We start from the raw sequence: 25,138 nt of genomic DNA on the forward strand, positions 1-25,138 counted from the left end.
GTCCTGGGGCGCTGGTCAGGGGGCAAGTTCAACAGCAAGCCCTTGGAGATCTTTCAGCAGAGTTTGGCACAAAGTTTCACAAAGCAAAAGTCTTCTTGTAGTCTTTCCTTTTCCTCTCCTTCTGCAGCAAGGCACCAGACACAGGCAAGAGACAGCACTCTTCCTTGTCCTTCCCGGTCCTTCTCGTCGGGTAGAGTTCCTTCTGTAGCCCAAACAGGATCTAATTTTCAAGGAGCAGGGCTCCTACTTTTATACTGCATTTCTTTTGTTCTCGCAGGCCAGGGGGGCCTTTGCACAGCCACTTTCAGTCCTTGAGTACTCTGGTGGGCATAATCCGGCTTCTGCTTTCAGTGTGAGGGGCAGGCGCATCAGACGCCCCACAGGAGGTGGAGCCAGCATTGTGCGGACAGGGGCAGCCAGAAGTACCTTGTTGATGGGGCTTCGCCCTTCCTGGGCCAGGTGTCGGCTGAGTCATCAGCCGCTCGCCAGGAGGGTGGAGCCAGCATTGTGGTGGTAGAGCACAGCAAGATTCAGAGTCAAGAGCCACTCCTACCTCACACTAAGGTGTAATCTGCGCATTCACCACCTGTCATCCCCCAGCCCTGTCACTCACACCTCCCAGACAGTCAGATACACATACCAGCAGAGGCGGGCTGAAATGGTTAGGCAAGCAAATGCTAACTTTCCAAAAGTAGCATTTGCAAACACAGGATATTAATATAAACTTTACTAAAAGAAATATTTCATTATCCTGAGTTCAGGCATACTAAACACGACTCTCTACCATGCTCCCTGAGCCTGCTGGGATTATAGAGTGTAATAATTCCAGCAGCCCGTTCTGGCCTAAAGGAAGCAGGTAGCCTTACAATAGTGAAATACAAATTTAGGTGTAATTCACTACTAGGACATGCCACACACATCAGGGCTTGTCCTACCTTACACTTACAATGCACCCTGCCCTCAGGCCTACCAGAGGGGTGACTAATATGAAGTCAAGGGAAGGTTTCGGGGCTGGCAAGTGGGTGCACTTGCCCAAACAGCATGACAGTACGAGACTGCACGCGGGTTCTGCGGTGGCAGTCCCCAGACACATCTTGCGGCTGCTTCTGTGGGTGGCGCAACCAGCGCTGCAGGCCCACTAGCAGTATTGGCATTCACAAGCCCTGGCACTCCTAGTGCACTTTACTAGGGACTAACAGTAAATCCAATGAACCAATCATGGACATCAATCACATGTACAATTTACAGTAGGGAGCACTTGCACTGCGGCACGGGTCGGCCGTGGCGCAGTGCCCTGAGTATCGGAAAACCAGCAAAACATCGGAGGCACACCAGCAAAAAGTGGAAGGGAAACTCACGCCAAGGTGCCAGGTCTAACAGCACATAACAGCTGAACCACAACTCCCATGAGCACATGGAGCACAGTGTCCATAGTAACCATCAGCCAATAATTATGCCGTCCGTCGTATAATTATCCATGACGTCCCTTCCTCTTCCTCTTCTTCTCTGTGAGGAAATAGCCACAGGAACGCCCTTCAATCCTTCTGGTCTTGTCCTAAATCAAACAAGACAACCGTTATCCAGCTCTTCTTTCCCGAAAGAAATCAAAGAGAGGCAGTACACAGCAATTACAAGAATCACCAGAGCTATGCAATGTGAAAAAAACTGAGATCTAGTACATATACACATTTATTATCCTGTTCCAACACATCTCGTTGTATAAGCATAGCAGCGGTATAAATCGTAAATTAATACTTACTGGAGTACGAAGGTGTTCGGGTGGGTCGAGACCAGCGAGTCTCGGGAGGGATAATCCTCGCCTCCTAGTCCTTAATAGAATTGAAACTTTCCGTTACGATAGCTAGGAAATTTTCCATTCTATGTCAGGACGGAGGCGAGGATTATGCAGTTTCAAAGCTTATCCACCACCAGTTCCGCTGCGCCATAGATGGGCTTGAAGTAAAACTTTTTGAACGTGGATTCCGAGGACCAATCCACTGCTACCATGATGTCCTCTAGCCTACCGCCCACCTGAATGGCTTTAGAAGCCATTGCTCCTCTCGTGGAGTGTGCTCCAAATCTAGTCACATCCACCCCCGATTCAGTCATGATCCAAAGGACCCACCTAGCGATGGATGGGGCTGAAACCACCTTAAACGGCTTCTGCAGAGCAATGAGAAGCTGACGTTCTCCTGGAGGGCGATACTCCGCCGTCATGTCCTCATACGCCTTGAGGCAGCGCACCACACACAGTTTCGGTTGTTCCGGAAACGTCGGATAGGACACCGATCTGATATTAGTTTTGGTCCTTCTAGCAACCGTGAAAGTAACTCCCTCTGGAGTGAAAATCCGTGCCATGAGGTCTAGCGCTTGCACGAAACCAGACACAATAGGATCGCCAACTTAGACGACAGTTCCTTCCTGTTCAGATACTGGTTATCGCGCCAGGAGCAAAGGAAGCGCAGGATGATATTGACATCCCAGAGGTTCTGATATCTGGGTTTCGGGGGCTTGGAGAGCCTAGCTCCCTTCATGAGCTTGCAAACCCAAGGATGTGCGCCCACCGGTTTTCCATCTATGTGGGCATGCCCCGCTGAAATGGCGGATCTGAAAGAGTTGACAGACCGATAGGCCAAACCCGATTGAGTCAATTCGGCCCAAAAATTTAGAATGTGGGTAACATCGGCCCGCACGGGATCGGCGTGTCTTCCCAGACACCAACGACGCCACCGCTGCCAAGCCGATCGGTACCTTTTGACTGTACCTGGGGCCCAAGCCCTGCTGATGAGTTCCTCAGCGTCTGACGAAAGGCGTCCGTCTTGCCGACGTCCCCTGAAATCCTCCACGCCATGAGGTGTAAGGTCCCTTGAAGTACCAGCGGGTGCCCCTCTCCCATGGGTCCCGAAAGTAACAAAGGGAACAAGGGCAGTCGAATCGGACAATCCCACGACAGTTCTAACAGTGGGGGAAACCAGGCCTGAGCCCACCAAAAGGGGGTCACCAGTACCAGCGATGCTTGTTGTCGGTGAACCTGCGCCGCTACTCGAGGAATCATTAGAAAGGGAGGGAACGCGTAAGCCTGTTCCAGTGAGCAGTTCTGTAGAAATGCGTCTACCGCTGTCGCCTCCGGGTCCGGCCTCCAGCTCACGAACCTCGGGAGATGACGGTTGAGTCGGGAAGCGAACAGGTCCATCGAGAACGGCCCCCAAATGGTCATCAAAGCCTGGAAGACCGCAGGATGCAGTCTCCAGTCGCTGAAATCCTGGAAATTCCTGGAATGCCAGTCCGCGATCGAGTTTTGCGTGCCCGGGAGATATTCCGCCGACACCGAAATCCGCTTCTCTAGGCAATAGTACCAGAAGTCTTTTGCTAGGTTTGCTAGGGCCCGGGGCCGAGGTCCCCCCAGGCGATTGATATATTGCACCGCTGACACGTTGTCCCTGCGCAGCAGGATGCAGCACGACACCTGGTTCTGGGTCAAAGACTTCACCGCGAAGGAGCCCGCCAGGAGCTCGAGGCAATTGATGTGAAGCTGAAGCTCTTCCTCCGACCAACGGCCCCCCATCGTGATCTCGCCGCAGCGGGCTCCCCAGCCTGCTCTGCTGGCATCTGATTCGATGATAAGGTCCGGGCTGGATCCAAAGATCGCTCTTCCGTTCCACGCACTCATGTGCTCTATCCACCAGCGCAACTCTGTCCTCGTTTCCTCCGTGAGGGAGATGAGTTCAGAGTAGGTGAGTCCTTTCCGGAGATGCTGAGCCTTCAATCATTGAAGGGCCCTGTAGTGTAACGGGCCCAGAAAGATCACCTGAATCGAGGATGAGAGGAGACCCACGATCCGAGCCAGGTGCCGAAGGGAGATTCTGTCTCTCCGAAGGGTCTGGGAGAGTTCTTTGCGAATCTTGGTCACCTTCTGCTGCGGAAGGCTGAGGCAAGCCGTCTCCGAATCTATGAGGAAACCCAGAAAGGTCATCTGTCTCCTCGGACGAAGTTCGGACTTCTGAGCATTCACCACAAACCCCAGGTCCTGGAGCAGGGCAATAGTCATGTTCAGGTGGGAACGAAGTCGATCCGGCGACTGATCCATGATCAGGATGTCGTCGAGATAAATGATCATCCGGACGCCTCTCTCACGAAGAGTCTCCACTACCGGTCGTAGGAGCTTCGTAAAGCACCATGGGGCCGACGAGAGGCCGAAGGGGAGTGCTAGAAACTCGAAGACTTCCCCATTCCACAAGAACTGTAGAAATCGCCTGTGAGGCGGGAAGATCGGCACCGTGAGGTACGCGTCCTTCAAGTCAAGGCGAACCATCCAGTCCCCCTGGAGGAGAATGTCGCGTAACAGATAGATTCCCTCCATCTTGAAGTGGCGGTAAACTAGCCACTCGTTGAATTCTCTTAGGTTGATAACCGGGCAAAACCCTTTGTCCTTTTTCTGGACTAGGAAGATGTTGCTCAAGAACCCCGAAGGGTGCAGACGAGTCCTGCGGATCGCTCCTTTCCTGAGGAGTTCCGACACCTCGTTTTCGATCAGAATCTTGTCTTCCGTGGAAAAAACCAAGGGGCGAGGGCAAACCCTCTTACAGGGAGTGCCATAGAACTCTATCCGGAAGCCCCGAACCGTCTGGAGCACCCAAGGGTCTGAGGAGATTTTGCACCAGTTGTGGAGATGATCTCGTAACCTCCCCCCCCAGAACGGATGGGGAAAAAAGTGTAACACTCACCGGATGGGCCACCGGGTGCATTGGCCCCGCCATGATAGCCTCTGCCGCGCCCTTTGCCGGTGCCTCGGCTAGGGTAGAAGTTCCCCTGGCGACCGTCGTTCCAGCCGTTGTTGCTGCGCTGCTGGTTCCTGTTATTAGGGCCTTGTTGAACTTGGCGGCCGGAGGAGCGACCCTGTCCTCTTCCGGCCCCAGCAAAAACCCGTCCAGGAAAAATCTTTTTGATGGGCGTCTGCGCCCTGTCCAGAGCCGAAAAGGTAGTGACAAATTTATTCAACTCCTTTATGAAGGGCTCACCGAACAACTTGCCTTGTGCAATAGGCCCTGCCTCCGAGGTGGCTAGATCTCCCAGCTTAGGATCTATCTTTATGAGGAGAGACCTCCTCTGTTCCGCTGCCAACGCGCAGTTCGCGTTGCCCAGGAAGCATAGAGCTGGCTGCGCCCAACCTGCCACGACCTCCGTGGACATCGCCTTCCCAGATTCCTTGGCCCTCTCGGCTAACTGGATGATCTGGGTCACGGGGCCCACGGCGTCCAGGAGCTTATCCTGGCAGTTGGGCCAGGAACGTTCTATGCCCTTCCTAAGGTCCTTCACAAATTTAGAGAAGAACGCATAGAGTTTCTCGTCGATGTTCGGGGTGGCCGCCACTCTGCCCTCTAGTGTTGGGCGAGGGCACTCTCCCCGCATGTGGGTCCGAACCTCCTTCTCCAGGGGTTGGCAAACTTTTCCCGCCACATATGCACCGACCTTGGGGTCAGGGGTCTATTCCGACGAACGTGGATGGTAGATCTTTGTCGGATCAAACATATCGGGAGTTTTATCCTCCCCGCTACAGACCCCGAAGACTGAGACGCCGGGCGCCAGGGCCGCCCGGTATACTCATCCTCATCCTCCGAGGAGTCATCGTCCTCGGTAACACCCTCTTCCTCCACGGGGAAACCATCCTCATGGTCTGAGTCCGGGGCGACCTCGTTGCCATCTTCTCCGGGGTAGAAACCCTCCCGGCAGGGTACATTTTTCAGCGTTTGCGCACTCTTACAGAAGGAGTCCCTCAAGCGGACGAACTCCTCCAGGTGCCCCGCGTGACACTTCTCACTTTTTCCCTCCCCCTTGCGCACCTCTGGGTCCGGGGTCAGCAGGCACTGCGTTACCGAACACCCCGGGGATACTTTGGGTGAGGGCATCCACTCTCTCCCGCCGGGGCGCTAGCACCGTGTCCAGTGCCTGAGAAAGCGCGCGATCAATCGCCGGAGGCAAGGGTTGGGTGCAGCATAATTCCTCCGCCTCTTGAATGGGGGGTTTTGACTGCTCAGCAGACTGCATTCTGTTAGGGTGTGAGCACAAAAACCCCTTATGCCTAAAATCCGAAAGGTAGCCCCCTCGCCTGTGCTCTGACAGCCTATCTGTCAAAACTACCTGCGGTAACTGTAAACCGCCACTAGGTGTCGTCGCACACAGCGTGCTCAAGAAGCACCGAACCGGTGTCAAATGCGAGGGTTGGTGAGGCCGGTAACAGCCTGCCTCAGCGCGCACACCGAAGGAAGAAAAGAACCGCAAGCGCAGCCTTCTCACAACGGTGGCGCCCCACAGAGCCGAGGAAGCGCGAGGGCGCGCTTCACACAGTCCGCGTTAGATCGGCGGTCACGGCGCAAGCAGAGCTTGTCGCTCGTCAACTGCCGAGGGCAAAACACAGAGAAAAGCGCACAACAGAAACAGCGCTATTGCACAGGCAGATAATAATACTAAATCACAAACCACAGTACGCTAGAGAGGAAAAAATAGAGTGACTTATCTGACGAGCAGAGAAGAAAGAGGAAGAGGAAGGGACGTCATGGATAATTATACAACGGACGGCATCATTATTGGCTGATGGTTACTATGGACACTGTGCCCCATGTGCTCATGGGAGTTGTGGTTCAGTTGTTATGTGCTGATTGGTTTTTTCTTTGAATTGCTATTATAATAAAGAGAAGAAAGGACTGCATAATCCTCGCCTCCGTCCTGACATAGAATCTAGTTGCAGTCGTCCTGCCCCAGTCGCTCCTCTTGTTGATGTCCCAGCATTGAATCCACGTAGTACGGTTCCAATCCCCAAAGCGTCTCTAACTCCTGAGGGAAGAGCCCCAGTAGTAATACGCACAGTGGCCTTTGAAGAGGAGATCAGTTTAAAAGGCCACCTTTGAAATGCAAAGGGCCCTCTCTTATCTTTGTTCAGGCTGACATCCTACCCTGGGAGGCTTGATCAATATTTTTTGTGGGGCCAAGACCCTGCCCCTTAGAATGCAGGTGCCAATTCCACCCCCTTGTATCCATTCGAGGAAGGCCCCTCAGAGTCAGAGGTCTGCAGTTTCCCTTGAACCCCTAGTTTATGGCCTTCTATCAGGAATGCACAGATGTAACTGTCCCAGAGCACTCAGATGGGGATTGGAGACAGGCTGACGGTACACGTAGCCATGAGCACAGAAATGCCCACTTTCCCAAAGTGGCGTTTCCACATTAGTAATATTGAATCCACTCGAGAGGATTAGTCATTACTAACCCATCAATAGCAAACCCTATATGCTACTCTGCAGCACGTAGGAAAAACTGCTTAATAGCCTTTCCACTGGTCATCCATGTTAATCAATGCAAGATTGTACCAAATGGCACAACGAGGAGAAATACCTTTATTTCTTCTTCTTTTTGCTTTTTCTATTTGTGCTGCATTCTACAGCACACATAGAAAAAAGCAAAACACCATTAATGATTATGTGCAGGGAGGTGCCCCTTCCTGCACATAAACAATCATTAAATAATGACTATTTGCTACTTTTATGTATGCTGCAGAATGCAGTAGACCTAAAAATAAAAAATTGCCATTATTGATTGTTTATGTGCAGGAAGGGAAACCTTCCTGCACATAAACAACAGTTCCCTTCAATGTAGGCACCCTTGCACTATGGGGAAAGGATGTCTGTGTTGGCGCTAGGCAGCTATTTTTAGCACCAGCGCTAGGGAAGACACAGGGGTGCGCCGTATTGTTGTAAATACGGCACATCACTGGTTTTTGGAAATGGCAGAGCGCTGCAGAATTTGCATCACAGCTCCACACTCCGCCATTTCCTTGTAAATAAAATGTAAAAATTGATACTTGTATAGTGCACTACTCACCTTCAAGGGTCTCAAGGCGCTTGTATGAATACCGCTGTGGAACCCCTCCTGGCTTTCCCTGTGAGGTGTCCACTCCAGGGCACCCCCAAGGTGGAGGCCAGGCATCCTTAGCGTTGTGGGGACCGTTGTGGAGATTAAGCAAGCTATTGCCCAGAGTTGCAGAGTGGGACTCCATGATTGGAATAGGCACCGAGGCGAGAATTATCAGGTCCGTGGAATTTTGAGCCCAAGACCTACCAAGGCAGGGAATTGAACCCTAGTCCCGGGCCAGACTTCTGCATCAGGGTCTGCCGCTCTAACCATTGAGCCACACTTCTTCACTTGTAAATATGCTCCATAGTTACAGAATATTTTGTTCTTGTTAGCCAAACCTTTGACCACCACCCCATGGCACTCTGGATCATAGTCCTCATACTTTTTTCCTGCACTTCAACCACTGTATATGGGTAAAGAAAGGGAAACCGTAATTAACTTCTTTAGATCTGACAGGTATTTGTAATAGGGTGACCAGAACTTTAAAGCCAAAAACCAGCACATTTCACAGAGACAGGACTACAATTTTACTGCAACTGGGCGCACAGGACTACAGCGGTCAGCATTGAAATATGGAAGAAACAGTAAAGAACATATAAAATGCACGTTTTAAAGCAAGGATCATGCCCATGAATTAAATTGCTTTCTTGCAACAGCTGCTACGGGCTACCTATCCCTGCTTTGGAAAACGTAAAAAGGCACTTCCCACATTTTTCAGTCAACTCTCTATAAAAACTGGGACAATAAGCTACATTTCCCGAAATCCGCCGGGACATCTGGTGAAATACTGCGACTGTCTCAACAAATCCGGGACTCCGGGTCCCTCTAATTTACAATGTATCTTGCGGAAGAAGAAAAACAACACGTGTATTGCCAAAGGAGCACAAAAGAACGGGTTTGGTTGGATATGGGCTACCTTATTAAGTGTTTACATTATACTCTCTTTAAAAGAGTGAGTGTTCAAACGCGTTTTCTCATTTGACAGTTGTAGAAATGGAAAATATCTAGTTTTCAAGACATTTAACATTCGGGTCTCTGTTGTGTCGCGCAACATACTTCTAAGAAGTAGACGGACCTCCCCAACAAGATCCGACGGGTTGCGGCTGCTAATTCGTAAAGAAGACAGGCAGCCAATCCAGGCGAGGGGAAGTACGTCTTCCATGTTTACACACGGAACACGAGTTGCGGGAGCCAGCCCTCTGAATGAGACAGAACTCAGGCCGCAGAGAGAGGAAAGCCCCTGAGGCTCACTGTCGTATGTTTGATTTCATCCGCAGCTGAGGTAGGTCAAGAACAAACACTGCGTATCTCTTTTAATAAAAACACGTTTGCGGTTATGTCAGAGGCGTTCCTCCCACGTTTTCAGGTTATATGTGTGACATTTTAGTGCTTTCATAAGGGGCATTCTCCTTCTGTCAAATTGGTGGCACTTCGAGTGATACTTTCCCTAGTAACTCAAAGCAATGAGCTGTGTGAGTTTTCTGTTTCTTGTTGTCAGTTGGACCAGTGCCTAATTTGAGCAGGTGGTTTCCGGTGCTGGACACCGGCTCTTAATTGGTTTCTGATACTCAGCACCGACACATAATTGTGTTGGCACCATCTTTGTCAGCGGTAATGGGTGGTGCAAACTGCAATGGCCTCCTAGTCGGTGCCCTGACACTTATTAATTTACAAATTAAGCACTGGCTCGATCAGATCAATCAGTAATAATTATTTTGTTATGAATAATTAGATTTTAAAAATGTTTCAATTCTGAGACTATTAGGCTGTGAATTGAAAATTAATTGGTCGGTGAAGGCATAGTGGTTTCCGGAGTGTCTCAATCGCTCTCACCCCTTCATACCACTTTTCTCTTCACCACTGTCTTTCTCTTGGTCTTTCTGCATGTACCCCCTTGTGTGCCTTCTCTTCACACTGCTCATTCTCTCTCTCACACACATACACAAACACCTACTCTCCTTCTTCACCTGTAAATACAGCATTGTGTCTTCCTTAGTTTACTGATGTCAGTATTTTGAAAGCCTGTATACCTTCTTCACACTCAAAATACCTGATTCTTGAAAATTCGGATTAGACATCAGCACTCCCATGCCTTGCCAGGCCAATTGGGCATTTAGAGCCTATGATGAAGCATGCCACCTAACGGTGTGTGAGAGTTTGCGTCTTAAAAAAGAAAACTTCTTTCACTTGTCAGAAACATTAACTATCAGCTGAACTTATAAAAGTTGATTTCAATTGTTATTGTATAGTATATTGTGGTTTGTATAAGATTCTTTTTTGGAAAGTCTGTACCCACTGGTCTTTAAAATCTCCCTTTTTAGGGCTCGCCTGCTGATGCGCTTGCGCATAGCTGGCGAAGCTCTATAGTGGCTTATCCAGAGTTAAACTACTGGCGATTCCATGCAGTGCATGTGCTTTTTAGGTCATTGCGCAAGCGCAAGCCCTAAAAAGCGCGTGCACAATGCCACCAGCCGCCTTCCTGCCTGCCTCGTATTACCACATCAAAGGCAGCCCAGCCTCCCTTCCACATCCCCTAATTATTCACGGCCGGCCGGCCGTACTTTTAGTTTCACGGCTGCGTCTCCTTTTATTCACCTTTCTTAGTCACACAGCTGCACAAATGTTGCCATATATTTAAACTAGCAAAGATATCTCTGTCCTGGTGTTAGACGGTCTTAAACTGGCCGCCTGGACTTTAAACTGTCTTAAGACTGTATTTTCTGGTTACTGTTTTAAACCAGGCAAAAACACATAACAATGAGGCTTGTGTTTCCTGGATCAAGAGAGTCTTAAAACTTCTTCAAGCCAGCGTTAAAACGTTCTAAATTGTGTAAGTGTGAGCACTCTTGGGAAGGTTGCATTTTGTAGGTTTTCATGCGCAGGGTCAGGATGATTTTTTAATGAAAACAAAAAAGACGAGTTTTGCGAAATAATTGGGTTAATGCCACTCCTTCCTTTGCGTACTTGGGCATTCAGTTTCGAATAGACATGTTAAATTGGGCCACTTTAATTGTTATGCACCATCTCAAAACAATGAAAGGATGCGTGCACCCGGCCAGACTCGAAGCAGACACTGCAGTGTGCCAGAGACACAGGAACCCACTAGGTATATTGCTGGCATTGATAGTAACCAAAGTCACGAACAAGCAGCAGAGAAGAGAATCAACCGGTTTGTTCCTGCTGACACAGGGAGACATGGCGAGTATGTATGTTTTATATGAAACCTTTTCATAGCACGGTCCGCCCGTGACTTTACAATAACCGCTAGGTTGAGCACCTGCTGCCAATTTGCTAATACCGCAAAACCAAGGCGCACCCCCACATCCTCACACACCCCCTCATCCTCACACACCCCCTCATCCTCACACACCCTCACCCACCCTCACCCTTACACAACCTCACCCTCACACAACCTCTCACCCTCACACCCTCTCACCCTCACACCCTCTCACCCTCACACCCTCACACCCTCTCACCCTCCCTCACACACCCTCACCCTCACACACCCTCACCCTCACACACCCTCATCCTCGTCACCCTCACCCTGTCACCCTCACACCCCCTCACCCTCACACCCCCTCACCCTCACACCCTCTCACCCCCTCACCCTCACCCTCCCCCTCACACACCCTCACACCCCCACACCCTCACCCCCTCACACACCCCCTCACCCTCACACACCCCCTCACCCTCACACCCCCTCACCCTCACACCCCCACACCCCCTCACCCTCACACCCCCACACCCCCTCACCCTCACACACCCTCACCCTCACACACCCTCACCCTCACACCCCTCACTCTCACACCTCTCACCCTCACACCCCCTCACCCTCACACCCCCTCACCCTCACACCCCCTCACCCTCACACCCCCTCACCCTCAGACACCCTCACTCTCACTCACCCTCTCACCTTCACACACCCTCACACCCCCTCACCCTCACAACCCCTCACCCTCACAACCCCTCACCCTCACACACCCTCACCCTCACACCCTCTCCCTCACACCCCCTCACCCTCACGCCCCCTCACCCTCACACCCTCACTCACCCTCACACCCCCTGTAATGGCTGGATTTTCTGTTTAGATGGGATCAGCCCCCAGGGGCCCCTGTGACCCAGCCAAAACGTACTCACCTTCCCTTCTTAGATCGTATTTACACTGAGTAGATATAAAGATGAATATACAGGTCGCACCTAAGAATGGGGAATGACAATATACATATATGGATTTTCTACAATATCTTATTCACATCAGTTGGCCTCGCGGTCGCCCCGACCCAGACCGTTCTACCCTAGGGCAGATCTGACACACAATCCGGCGTGTCTACACACGGGCCTGCAGAACCCAATGCTCCCTTTTCCAAATCGTTCGCGATCCTGCGAAACATACACGACAGTGTCCCTCCTGTCGCTCTCATTTAGTCTTATACCACAATCCGGTGGCTTTACACGGCGGTGTCCCTCCCGCCGTTCTCATTAACGCCGCATATCAACGACGACCACATTCCTATGAAACATTATTGGGATGATATCTCAGCAGTCTACTTAGGATAAAACTAAAATAATAACTTTGGATATGGATTCAGATTGTATAATGTACTCCGTGCTCATAACATCAAAGGTCCACTCACTCCCTCTTTATTTGGCTACCATTCGTCTGATCGGGATTTCTCATCCGTTCGTCTAAACAGTGCTCAACTAGGAGCCTCATTTACCAAGATTGAACACAAGCACCAGGTACACGATAATTCTATATGAATTAGGGTATTTATTAACAATAAACATAAATCACATTACTAGGCAGCATTACATTTGCAAAGGGAATAAAAGATAAAGATTAGGGTGCACGCACTATAAGAATCGGTCGGACATCACCTGGTTAATGGGAAATCGGGACTCGGCAGTCATCTAGGCTCCTGTCTCGTCTCTGGGTCCTGGCTCGCCTTGCAGTCACCCTCAGCCGTCACAAGTACACGTCTGCACCGATAGGCTCAAACTCGTCTGCTCCCCCTCAGGACCTCGGAACCTTGCTGTTAATTAGCTACCGTCTCTCTCTCTCTGCATTAGTGCGCTCCGCGCCACTTCTCGTTCAGTCTATTTTCAGAGAGTTTCGGTCTTAAATCTTTCTCCGACTTCAAAGATGGCGACTTGTCCACCATGAAAGTGAATAATAGCAGAGATGCTAACGGCTAGATGCCGCCTACGGACTAACTGACTGAAAGACTAACACCTTCGCTAATATCAAAGCCCGTTCCTTCATGGAAATTCACGGCCAGTAACCTGCCGCCCACCAAATTCTTGTACCTCCCCGTACCAAGGACACTTTCCCAGCCGGCCGGCCTGAAGTTGTGTCTTCGGAGTGGAGAAAAATACATTCCTTCGATAAGGGTCAGCCTGAACCGGTTCTCTCCAAGCGGACAACAGCTTGAAACTAAAACATTACACTTCACCTAGAAAGCCTTCTCGAGCTACCAGGCAGAAAGCAAAATGGAGTCTGTCTCGCTTAAGGCCTACGGAGCCCATAATATGCATAGCTCCATGAGAAACAGATCGGCATGTTAGCAAATGAGTAAATCATGACTAATACTTATATATCTAACCCCTCACTTAAATTCATAAGCCTTACTCTAAGGGAAATGGCACGAAAATGCCCTTATATCTGTAAGACAGGGTCCCTATCTATCGGCCTAATCCCTATGCTATGGGGGTGATAGGCTGGAGTCACTCTCCATCATTCTTCTTCTCCAGAGAGCTGGCAGAAAGACAGCCATAACACCCCCTCACCCTCACACACCCTCACCCTCACTCACCCTCACCCTCACACCGCCACACAGACACTCACCAGCAGAGCATACCAAAACATAGCATAGCATAACAAAACACCGCATAGCATAACAAAAAAGCATAGGATAGCAAAACATAGCATAGCATAACAAAACAAAGCATAGGAATACAAAACAAAAAATAGCATAACAAAACATAGCATAGCAAAACACAACAAAGCAGAGCATAGCATAACAAAACACAACAAAGCATAGCATAGCATAACAAAACATAGCATAGCAAAACACAACAAAGCAGAGCATAGCATAACAAAACGCAACAAAACATAGCATAGTACAACAAAACACAACAAAACATAGAACATAGCATAACAGAACAAAACATAGCATAACATAACAAAACATAGCATAGCATAACAAAACACAACAAAATATAGCATAACAATACACAACAAAACGTAGCATACATAACAAAACATAGCATAGCAAAGCATAAAAAACACAACAAAACATAGCAAAATATAACAAAACACAGCATAGCATAACAAAACACAGCATAGCATAACAAAACACAGCATAGCATAACAAAACAAAGCTTAGCATAGCATAACAAAACATAGCATAACAAAGCATAGCATAACAAAACATAGCATAGCAAAACAAAGCATAGCATAATAAAACACAACAAAACATCGCATAGCATAACAAAACATCGCATAGCATAACAAAGCATAGCTTAGCATAACAAAGCATAGCATAGCAAAACACAACAAAACATAGCATAGCCTAACAAAACACAACAAAACATAGCATAGCATACCAAAACAAAGCATAGGATAGCAAAACTAAACAGCATAGCATAACAAAACAAAGCATAGGATAGCAAAACAAAACATAGCATAGCATTACAAAACATAGCATAACAAAACACAACCACACATAGCATAACACAAAATAGCAAAACACAACAAAACATAGCATAGCTTAACAAAACACAACACAACAAAACATAGCATAGCAAAACAAAACATATAATAGCATAGCAAAACATAGCATACCAAACACAACAAAGCATAGCATAACAAAACATAGCATAGCAAAACAAAGCATGGCATAATAAAACACAACAATACATAGCATAGCATAACAAAGCATAGCATAGCAAAACATAGCATAGCATAACAAAACATAGTATAGCATAACAAAACACAGCACAGCATAGCATAACAAATCAAAGTATTGGATAGCAAAACATAGCATAGCATAACAAAGCAAAACATAGGATAGCAAAACAAAACATAGCATAGCATACAGCATCACTCAGCACCACCACATCATCACTCAGGGGCACCACAACATCACTATGCGCTACCACAGCATCACTGAACGCCACAGCATCACTCAATCGCCATCACAACATCACTCAGCGCCACCACAGCATCAATCTGTGCAACCATTCAACAACACCTGGTTCAAATATGTTCTCTCAATGTTTCAAGCTGTATAAAAAATGTAAAAAAAAGATTTTAATATTTCACATCTGTTCTTGGAATTTCGTCACAAAAAATACACTGAACATAATCTTCACAAAAGTTATTTACAAAAGTTTAAGCTATTTCCATTATAAATTACATTAACTTTTATTTAAGTATTAATTATTTAAAAAAATTAAAAGCCATTGTCATTTGTAATATCAATACATGTAAGTCACGCAAATACAACACATATTGCATTACAAATGCTATAGGTGTCACATTTTGCAAAAGTTATAACTATTGGCATTGTAAATGACAAAGCTATTAATTTCGCTATTAAAAAAAAAAACATAAATGAAAAAATCGACATTTACAATACCAATAGCTCAAACTTTCCTAATGCGAGCCCTATTGCATTTCCAATGCTTGTTATGGTTTCTGTTAGAAATGGGATTTCTGGTTGGCTAAGGCTTGCGCCAAAGCCAGGCAGAATCCACCACTCTAGTCAAGGCAAAGGGAGTTACACGCCGAAGATAACCCCTGCTCACCCCCTTGGTAGCTTGGCACGAATAGTCAGACTTATCCCAGAGGCAATGTGTAAAGCGTTTGCGCAACACACACACAGCAGCAACATACTAGGCACACCACAAAAGGAAGTCCCCACAATGTTATGTATAAAAATAGCCTTTGTATTATCATAAACACATTAGAATAGTAATCACGCATTATACACTGTGCCAACTGGCACCAGGCAATATTTACAGGGGATTATATACACATGACAGGGCCACTGTCAGAACCATCACAAAGTAAAAATAGTAAATGTAGAACCAATAATAAACGTAGAACACAACCACTAATTCCTGGCAAACACTGTACTTTTCATAATCCTGCAACATAAATCACGGTGCATAAATCACAGTACATAAATCACATTTCCTGCGCACCACATAAATCACATTAGGGCCTGGCGCCCTATCAACCTAACAGTCTGAGGTTCCGTGACAATTGTAAGTGGTGTTTTCGACTCGCACGAATATGGTCGAGTCTGGTATCTATGAACCGCAAATGACGAGTTTAGTAAGTGTGCGCAGTTTCGCTGTGCTAACTTAAACCGTTCGTTTGTTACGTGGGTTTTTCGTCTGTACCCACGGGTTCCATCTTAGATACGGCATCCATTTTGTCTCTTGCCCTCAAGTAGTCAGCGAACGGACGCTGTCCGCTTCGCGACCCTGGGACTCCCAAGATATTTGCGGAAGACACATGTTCTTTGAAAGTGTCTTTATGACGAGGGGGTTGCTGCTGTAAGGCAGATGGCGCCGCTCGAGGCTCATCTTGCCGCACGGACTTATTGTCTCAGCCGTGCATCTCATTAGGCACGTCCCTTTGATGCCTGTATCTCGTGCTTCTCGATACCTCCCCTTTTACACCCTTTCCGATCTCCCCACTGTCTCCGTCTTCCTCTGCACCTGTCTTCGTTCCTATTTCGATCTACTTTATTGCTGATTGGAATTTGCTAATGGTGGGAAGATGGGTTTTTACAGTTGGGAACCGACAAATGTTTCCGCACTTATGTTCCGGACCTTATGTGTTTCAAAGTGACCAAAGCGACCCCTCTGTGAGCTAAATGTGGGAACCGGGTTGTAAACTATTGTGTATCATGTTATCCTATGGGTAAAAACTGTATAAAAGGAGCGATCCACAGAACCAATTTGAAGCAGTCTCCCCGAACTACACTCGATGTACTTCCTGTGACTTCTGTGTTCCCTGCAGTAAATAAACCTTGACTCTTTGACGCCGAAGGAAGTGTCCCGTGTCTCTGTGACTTGTACGCCGGAGCAGGTTACCCACGAAGGTTTCAGGTGTTGTGCCCTGGCACCGCTGGGTCCAAAAGAACCCAGTCCTTCAGTTGGCGCCCAACGTGGGGCTGCATCAGTGGTACCGGTCCAAGCCCGACGATCGTGAGGAACTTCGTGTGAAATCTCCGAGGGAAGGTGCACCCCGCTTCATCGATCCTGTTGTCGAAATAAGTGGCCCGAAGACTTTTCCCGCGAAGATTCCCGCCTCCTGACGGCTGCGACGGACTGCTGCCCTGACTGTAGACCTGTTTTGGCGCCTGGCGTAGACCTTGGTATAGCGAGACGATTGACGGGCCTTCCTGAGGACGCCATTGATCTTTGAGTTAAGTATTTGTGGGTCGCTCCCAGAGTTCTTGGTTGTTGACACTTTAGCGAGTGTTTTTGTTGTAAACACTTTAGCGAGTGTTTTTGTTGTAAACACTTTAGCGAGTGTTTTTGTTGTAAACACTTTAGCGAGTGTTTTTGTTGTAAACGCTGTGTGAGTGTTTTTGTCGGTGACACTTTGCTAGCGTACTTTGTTGTTGTATTTGTTTGACGACTGCAGCCGCCAAAAACCGAGGGTTTTGTTCTTGCTGGGACTTGGTAAATCCCGTAACCCTTGAAGTTTGTGAAACTCGGCTAGTGTGCAAGATGCCTGGTCGCAGTACTTTGTTCAGTTGTTTTAGACCTTGTGGTGCGGATTCCCTGCTGGAGGACTCGTGTCCGATACCTCCGGTTGGAACTCCTACTTATGACTTATATAGCAAACATGGGCTAGGCCCGATTGCTTTTAACGATTATTGGATTAAATATACAAAGAAAGACGGCGATCTCCGTTGGCCACCTCACGGTAGCTTCGAAGCGTCGATCTTAGATAATTTGGAAATAAAGTTGTTCGAACGCAAATCTAGGCCGGCCATGTTTGATGCCTTTCGGTTGTGGCGCAAAGAAGCCCGACAGAAAGAGATCAGACAGAATAAACGTAGTCAGCGAGATACTGTTGCTACCATAGTGAAGAAAGCTGAGCAGTTTCAGCGTGATAAGGAGGATAAGGATAAGGAAGTGTTTGAGAGGCTACAGCGTATGTCCATAGATAAATGCTATCCTGCTTTGCCTACGGAGTCGGATAAGAAGGAAGAGGCAGTTGAGGATTCTTTAATGTCCTATCTTATGAAGTCGCCACCTCCGTACGTACAGGGTACCGCAGCTCCTGTGGTCCCTGCCGTACCTGTTCTTCCACCTGTTATTCCTCCACCAGTTCCTCAACCTGCACCCGCTCTTCCGACTGTTCCTGCTCCTTTGCCTGTTTCTATTCCTACTGCTCCTCCGCTTCCACATACTCCTGTTCCCGCTACTGCTCCCGCTACTGCTCCTGTGTTGTTAACCCCTGTTGTTGCTAATGTCTCTACTCCTTCTCTTGTTAGTCCTGTGTCTTACTCTTCCCCCTCTACTCGTAATCGTAATTCTCCCATTGCGACAAACTTCTTTCAGTCGCTCGGACCTGTTTTTGGGTCTGCTGGTTCTGATGGTCCTCAGAGACGTAGCCAGCTTCCTGGTAATAGAGAACGTGTTGCGCTATACAATATGGCGATGGGTTGGATGGTAAACCCTGTTAGAAATCCACCTCGTGTTGTCCTCGAAACGTTTGATCAATTCAACATACCAACTCAGAGATACGTGTTTGACGAAATGTGCAAGTTCTTACATGATCAGATAGTGGCCTATGCGCCTGACGAGGTGCTGACCGCCCTGTCTGAACTTCGGCTTCAGTTCGCAACTGGACTGATAGTAGATACTAATGTCCGACGTGCTATTGAGCGGTTGCTATCTCTTCGTCCCGCTCCTATTCCTCATGCATTGTTCGTTGAGGACATTGAAAAACAAGACGAGTCTGGCCAATATCCTATGCGTGAAGTTCCGCCGGTTTGGATACCAGCTGATAATACTGCTGCCCAGCCAGTTCCGGCACATTTCCAGAGAGTGTGGATACACCTCCCATGGAAAAGATCGGAAGTGCTTCAGGTGAAACAATCTTTGCCCGATCCTCGCAAAAATCCTGCAGGGTATTATAAGGAATTATCGCAGCTCGTAGACGCTACGGTAATGAATCTTGCCGATATCGACATGTTGTTTGGTAATGTCGTACCGCAACCGGTATGGGCTAAGATCCGTCACCAAGATCACGCAAATGAATTAGGTGGTGATTGGAATGCCATTACAGCGGCAGACGCTGGACAAGTGGCTGCTACTAAACCCGATCAGTTGATTGCTGATCTCCCCCAGCGAATCATTACATTAATGAAAACGCTTATGCCAGCTATGAGGGTAAATTGGGACAAGTTGTCAGCCTGTAAGCAGAAGAAAGATGAGAGTGTATCAGACTTCTTCACGAGGTTTGAGGAAGCATTCGTTGATCATAGTGGACAGGATATGGGTACTGAGGGTGGACAGAGGTTGTTTGTGGATAAATTCGTATCGAACTTATTGCCCGACTTGAGCAATAAATTGAAGAATTCAGAAAGTGCGTGGGCCGTTTCTACCTCAGCTCAGATATTGGCTACGGCACAATATTACGAAAATAGAGAAAAGGAGGAAACTGACCGTGCTGATAAAAAGACGAAAGAGCTAAAAACTAAAGTGTTGTTACAACAAGCATATCCGCCGCGTTCTAATCAGAATGCGCCTCAGCAGAATAGATCACAGTCGCAATCGAATCGATCGCAGCCGCGTAATGATTCCTCTTTCCAACGATCTTCATTAGGGTACAATCAATGTGCTTATTGTAGACAGGAGGGACACATTAAATTCAATTGTCCTGCTTTAAATGACCGTAATAGTGGTAATTCGTCTAGGGGAGGCCGTGGTGGTTCACAGCACGCATCACGTGGTAGAGGTCGTGGTGCTCAGAATGATCGCTCTGACCATTCATCAAATTCTAATAACTGTTTCGATCAACGTGGATCATCGCAAGGACGATCTGCGCAGTACAATGTAGACGATTATTACGTCGATCAGGGAACTGACGATAGTAATTACTAGGACAGCCAAAGACAAGGAGAGGGAGTGGTATCAGTTCCGGTTGATCAGAGAGGGCCTTACGTCGCAGTTGCTACATCGGGCGTCGTTGAGCCTTTTCTGTTGGACACTGGTGCAGCGAAAAGTTCTATCATGCATTCGAAACTCCCTGGCGCACCTTTGTCTGGCTTAACAAATGTTTCCGTTGGATTCTCTGGCGCCCCCGTTAGCAATCCAGTTTCGCGCCCTTTGCCCCTTAAAATTGGGCCTCGTGAGCTCGAAGCTCCATTGATTTTGACTACTGGTTGTGGCGAAAATCTTTTGGGTCTGGATTTGCTTAAACGTTTGTATGCAACTTTGTATTGTTCTCCTGCGGGTGTAAAGCTTACGTTAGGAGAGAGAGTAGTCTCTCCCATGTATTTGTCCCTCGATAAGCTTCCACTGGAATTGGATTCTCTTCCTGCGTCTTTGTGGGCGACGGGTCCAAATGATGTGGGCCTACTTGATATCTCCCCTTATGTTGTTCAGTTGAAATCGAATGTGCGATTGCCACGTATTCCCCAATACCGTATCTCCCTTGATGGTGAACGAGCTTTGTTAGCGATCATCTATGACTTGATCGAGAAAGATGTTATCGAAGAAACTCGGGGAAACGTGTGCAATAGCCCTGTACTGCCCATTCTTAAACGTACTGATCCTACCAAACCGCCTGTTTATCGTTTTGTTATCGATTTACGGGAGGTAAATAAAATTGTGGTTCCTCAATTCCCTGTTGTGCCTGACATCACGGCGCTACTGACTCTGATTCCAGCTACTGCTTCATGGTTCTCGGTGATTGATTTGAAAAATGCGTTTTTCAGCATCCCGATCGCCGAAGAGAGCAGGGACCTTTTCGGTTTCTCTCTTGGTGGACGTAGCTTCCGGTTCAAACGCGCTCCTCAGGGCTACTGTGAAAGTCCATCGATTTACAGTCAAGCCTTGAAGGGTCAACTAGATGCGTTTAGGTTGCCGGTTGGTGCGGCTTTAATCCAATACGTCGACGACTTATTGGTGGCTGCTGATACTCAGGACATTTGCAAAATTGCTACAGTATCGTTGCTGCAATATCTCTGTGAGTTAAATCACAAGGTGTCACCTTCTAAACTCCAATATTGTTGTCAAGAAGTAACCTATCTAGGTCACTTATTGTCAAAGGAGGGAAGGAGATTGACCCCAGAGAGAATTGCAGCGATCGCGCGAATGGCTGTGCCACAAACCCAAAGAGATGTGCGTGCCTTTCTAGGTATCACGTCGTACTGCAGGCAGTGGATTCCTAATTTTTCATTGCTAGCGAAACCATTGGTGGCTCTTACGTGCAAGGATGTTTCAACTCCTTTACCATGGACGGAAGAATGTCAGAAAAGTTTTTCTGAATTACGTGATTCATTGTGTTCGGCTCCTGTGTTAGGTACCCCTGATTACAGCAAGCCGTTCACGTTATATGTTCACGAGAGGGAAGGTTGTGCTTTGAGTGTCTTAACGCAACCTTTTGGTGGTAAGCAACGTCCATGTGCATATTTTTCCTCGACCTTAGACCCAGTAGCTAGAGCATTGCCGAGTTGTTTGAGAGCAACTGCGGCAGCTGCGGTCTCCATCCGACAATCAGCAGGATTGGTCATGGATAATATGCTTACGGTGATGGTTCCGCATGCAGTCGATACTCTTTTGAATCGTACGAAAACTCAGCACTTGACGAGTGCGAGGTTATCTGGGTACGAATTGACGCTCTTGGCAAGCCACATTCAGATAAAACGTTGTAATGTCCTAAATCCGGCAACTTTGTTACCAATTAGTGCAGAGTCAGATGAAGTAGCAGAACATGACTGTTACTTGCGGACAGAAGAGGAAACAAAAGGTCGAGTGGACCTTAAAAACACCCCATTGGAAGACCCGGATGGCACCCTGTATGTGGATGGGTCATGTTTTAAATTGCCGAATGGCGATGTGACTACTGCTTATGCTGTTGTGACGTTGAATACTGTTGTTGAGACTGCGAGATTGAATCAGAATTCTGCCCAAGCTGCAGAGCTGATTGCTCTCACTAGAGCATGTGTATTAGCAAAAGGTAAACGTGTGAATGTGTACACCGATAGCCAGTACGCTTTCGGTGTAGCGCATAGCTTTGGACGGTTGTGGCGAGAGCGTGGTTTCTTGACGTCACATGGCACGAAAATACAGCATGGCCAGCTTGTGAACGATCTTTTGGATGCATTGACTTTGCCTGCACAAGTTGCAATTGTTAAGTGTAGTGCGCATCGTAAAGTGACGGATGATGTTGGTCGTGGTAATGCGTTTGCAGATGAGATTGCTAAGGAGACTGCCCGGAACCTTAGCACTCGAATGTATGTGACGAGTTCGGTTAGGTGGCCTGTAGAATCGAATATGTGTGAAGATACTATAGAGAGTGTGAAAGCAATTCAGAATGAGGCCACCGACACTGAAAAGATGAAGTGGAAAGAAAGTACGGGAAGGTTGGATGTGAATGGTTGCTGGATTGATTTGTCGGATCAGAAAAGATGGATGTTGCCTGATGCGTATGTACTGGCCGTTGTGACAATGGCACATGGGTTAGCACATATTAGCGTGAAAGGAATTTGCAAGTTGCTGGCTGATGTGTGGAAGAATGATGGCATTACGAAATGTGCTGAACGTTTGGTGAAGAATTGTATGGTGTGTATAATGTACAATCCTGGCAAAGGAACCCCAACTCCCCCTGGCAGTTTTGCTCCTCCTTCGTATCCCTTTGAGGTGATCCAATTGGACTTCATCCATATGGAGCGATGCAATAACCTGAAATACGTTTTGGTTGTGGTTTGCGCATTCTCCCGATGGATCGAGGCCTATCCCCTCAAAGACAATACTGCTTTGTCTACTGCGAAAATCCTACTGAAGGAATACTTTCCTCGGTATGGAATGCCTAGAGTCGTGTGGTCAGATAACGGAAGTGAGTTTGTTGGAAGTGTGATGAAGAGTGTGTGTAAGGGCCTTGGAATTAATCAAAAATTCCATAGCGCCAATCATCCCCAGTCTGCTGGATTGGTTGAAGGGTACAATGGCACCCTTAAACTAAAACTAGCGAAGATTCAGGCTACGACTGGACTTTCGTGGCCTGATGCTTTGCCCCTAGCATTACTGTCAACTAGGGCGACTGTACACTCCCGAATAGGGCTTAGTCCCTATGAAATAGTGTTCGGCCGTCCTGCGAATGTGTGGGGGGTTCCTAGGCCAGGAATATTCTCTGATCTTGAGTATCCGATGTTGATTGATTACTTACATGACTTGACTGCTAAACTGAGGTTAATTCATCAACAGGTTTACGACGCCTTGCCGACGCAGACGGAGGGTCCAGGCCACCAGCTCCAGCCCGGGGACTGGGTGGTTACTCGTAACTTCTCACGCAAAAACAATTTGGACCCCCGATTCACCGGACCTTACCAGGTACTCCTGGCCACGAGGACTGCCGTTCGTCTTGAGGGGCGGAAGAATTGGGTACATGCTACCCATTGTAAGCGAGTCCCTATTCCTTTGCCGGCAGACCCGTGGGTGAGGAAAGGCATTGCGTCAACAGAAACAGAAACATTGCCGGCGTTTGTACCTTTTAGCGACGCGCAGCTTGTTGGAGAACCCTCAGCGCAGCAGAAAGCCACTGTTGAACACTTGTCAGCAAAAGACTCAAGACCAGATCAACCAACTGATCAGCAGGACGCTGTCTCTTCAACGGATCCTTTGTTCGACGAGCAGACACGTCCCGGGAAACATCGATATTCTTTGCGGTCTCACACTAAGGACAAATAAAAATTTTCTTGCTTTGCTGAAATTGATAACTGCAATATCCTCGTTTCCCATGATCAATTTTGAACATTCGTATCATTGAAACTTGTTTTGTACATATATCAAGCTTCTTCTTTGTATCTTTTTCCTTCCACAGCTGAGAAATATTGTGCTAAATAAATACATATTGTGTATTGAGGGCCGTAGGGCCGCGCGCGTACTTCCTTCTGGACAGTAGGTCTTGACGCTAGGTTAAAGGCCGTCGGTTCCTAGGAACTCCTGGGGATTGACTATTGCTGCACAGAACGAAGTGCGTCAAGAAACGTTGCGGACGGTCGTAGGGAAATGGCATTTTCGAAGCTGAATGATTTGGAAGGAGCTCAGGCGTACAGAGTCAAGCTGCAGAAACTCAGTCGTACCAAATGTTTTATATTCCAATTGTTTGTATTGTTTTTGACTGCTTCTGCATTTTTGGCGGGTGGGGTGTATTACACTATGTCTTACTTCTTACTTGCTACCCCTACTCCTACTCCTTACCCTAACCTTACTTCTACTACTTCTACTGCTTCTCCTCATTCCTTTCATATGTTACCGGAACACGAGCAGGCTAGACGTGTAGAATTCCGCAACAATTCCTTTATTCAGCTCCTCCATCAACATCAGTTAGTGGTTAACACTACTAATTGTTGGGTGTGTGGGTTGATGCCACATACTGCGGGTAAGGGAATTCCATATCTGGTGTTACCGTATAGTTCCCAAGGGTCAGCTCGAGCATTCCAAACAATGTTTCGAAGCGCACTGGGTTTCCACCCCACTCAAGAACAACGTTCCCCCAACTCTGGTCCTACCTCGTATCAGAGGCTGCTATCAATGGCAATAGAGGATATGGAAGATGAGATCCATGATCCTTTTCTTATCCCTAAAGAAGAGGTACAAGCCTATAGGGTCCTAAGTAGAGGGGAATATAGTATGTTCACTAATGAAAAGCAGCTTAAAAGCTCGCCTCCAATATGGGTCGTACCCCACACTGGTAATCTTTGTCTTGTGGGTCGTGGTTCGCAAGCCTCACTTGGAGCAAGTGCTTGCACTGAAAGTTACGTTCTGCCAATGTTCCCGTCCCCTGTGTTTCTGGCTGCCAAGGGTACATACTTTATCTGTCATGATCGTGCATATACATGGTTGCCCGCAGACTTCATGGGCTCATGTTTTATTGCAAATTTGTTGCCTCCGACGTTCACTGTAGATGCCGATTATCATAAGACTAGAGTTGTACGAGGCGTAATTAGCGAAGAGGATACTGCCGGTCAAG

The 25,138-nt window shown here is 47.7% G+C and overlaps 1 protein-coding gene across 1 annotated transcript in view; it reads left to right on the forward strand.

Annotated features, from left to right (window-relative positions):
- The first annotated feature begins 9,077 nt into the window (after positions 1 to 9,077).
- LOC147697708 (gamma-glutamylaminecyclotransferase-like) overlaps positions 9,078 to 25,138 on the forward strand; it is a 344,649-nt gene continuing 328,588 nt past the window's right edge. The window contains exon 1 of the mRNA XM_086934372.1: positions 9,078 to 9,187. The gene's annotated coding sequence lies outside the window, so the exon portion shown is untranslated. The remainder of the gene's footprint in view (positions 9,188 to 25,138) is intronic.

Source organism: Lissotriton vulgaris, chromosome 8, assembly GCF_964263255.1.
Source record: "Lissotriton vulgaris chromosome 8, aLisVul1.2, whole genome shotgun sequence".
NCBI lineage: Eukaryota > Metazoa > Chordata > Amphibia > Caudata > Salamandridae > Lissotriton > Lissotriton vulgaris.